Genomic DNA, 1,298 nt, shown 5'->3' with positions numbered 1-1,298 from the left:
TGTTTCTTGAGTCCTGTTACTTTGCCCTATCTTCTTGTGTTTTGGCTTTAGGCAGGAGGATCGTAGTTTGAAGCTAGCCTGAGCAGGACAGTCCATGATACTCTTGTCTCTAGTCTTTTTTTGTGTGTGTGGGGGGTCCAGTCGTGGGCCTGAACTCTGGGCCTGGACGCTGTCCCTCAGCTCTTCAGCTCAAGGCTAGCACTCTACCACTTGAGCCACAGCGCCACTTCTGGCTTTTTTCTTTTTACTTATGTGGTGCTGAGGAATCGAACCCAGGGCCTCAGGCATGCAAGGCAAACACTCTACCACTGAGCCACCTTCCCAGCCCTTGTCTCCAGTCTTGAACATGAAAGTTCAGGGGCAGTGCCCAAGTCTTGAGTTCAAGCTTAGGACTGGCGCGCACGCGCGCGCGCGCACACACACACACACACACAGAAAGAAAAAAGAAAAAAATCTCTCTAACAAAGAAAAATATCAGCTCTAGAAGTTTCAGTGGGTGGGGGGCAGGGTGGGGGGGATGCATCCTTCCTTGCATAGGCTTGAATCAGACTCTCAGTCATCTTGATCTTTCCAGCTTAGACATGTACAGCTACAAGAATAAGACCAAAAATTTCAGGAAAAAGTTACTGTATCCAACAGTTTCGCTATGGCAGAAGTGAAGTCAATGTTCTGAGAAGTTCTTCCAAAACAAGGGCAGTTGTCTGTGGAAGATGTAACCACAATGGTGCTATGTAAACCCAGAATTTTACCCTTGAAATCTCTGACTCTGGAAAAACTGGAGAAAATGCAGCAAGCAGCACAAGATACAATGTCAAACAAGAAATGGCAGAAAAGGAACAACAGCAAATAACCCACTACCAATAACCCAGCACTCTAGCGAAGACACTCCTTTTCAAGTTACTTAATAACAAAAATATTCTGTTCATATTTGTATGTTTCAGTTTTTGAAACTTAAAAAAATATTCTGCATCTCTATGCTGAAAATAGTATTTGCTAATAAAGCTGAATATTCCTCTAAGTAAAAAGTAATCAAGAGGCTGGGAAGGTGGCTCAGTGGTAGAGCGCATGCCTTGCATGCCAGAGGCCCTGGGTTCCATTCCTCAGCACCACATAAGTAAAAAGAAGAAAGCCGGGAGTGGCGCTGTGGCTCAAGTGGTAGAGCACTAGCCTTGAGCTGAAGAGCTGAGGGACAGCGCCCAGGCCCAGAGTTCAGGCCCCATGACCGGACCCAAAAAAAAAAAAAAAGTAATCAAGATTGGGGACACTTGTGAATTTAAACATTAGTATGTATTAAATAC

At 45.0% G+C, this 1,298-nt stretch overlaps 1 pseudogene; it reads left to right on the top strand.

The window, feature by feature from the left end:
- Positions 1-646: 646 nt before the first annotated feature.
- LOC122109652 lies at positions 647-989 on the top strand (annotated as a pseudogene).
- Positions 990-1,298: the final 309 nt, after the last annotated feature.

The sequence above is a fragment of the Dipodomys spectabilis genome, unplaced genomic scaffold (genome assembly GCF_019054845.1).
Source record: "Dipodomys spectabilis isolate Male_0828 unplaced genomic scaffold, ASM1905484v1 ptg000069l, whole genome shotgun sequence".
In the NCBI taxonomy this organism is placed as follows: domain Eukaryota; kingdom Metazoa; phylum Chordata; class Mammalia; order Rodentia; family Heteromyidae; genus Dipodomys; species Dipodomys spectabilis.
Note: the sequence above shows the minus strand (reverse complement) of the source record. Positions and strands in the feature narration are given on the sequence as shown.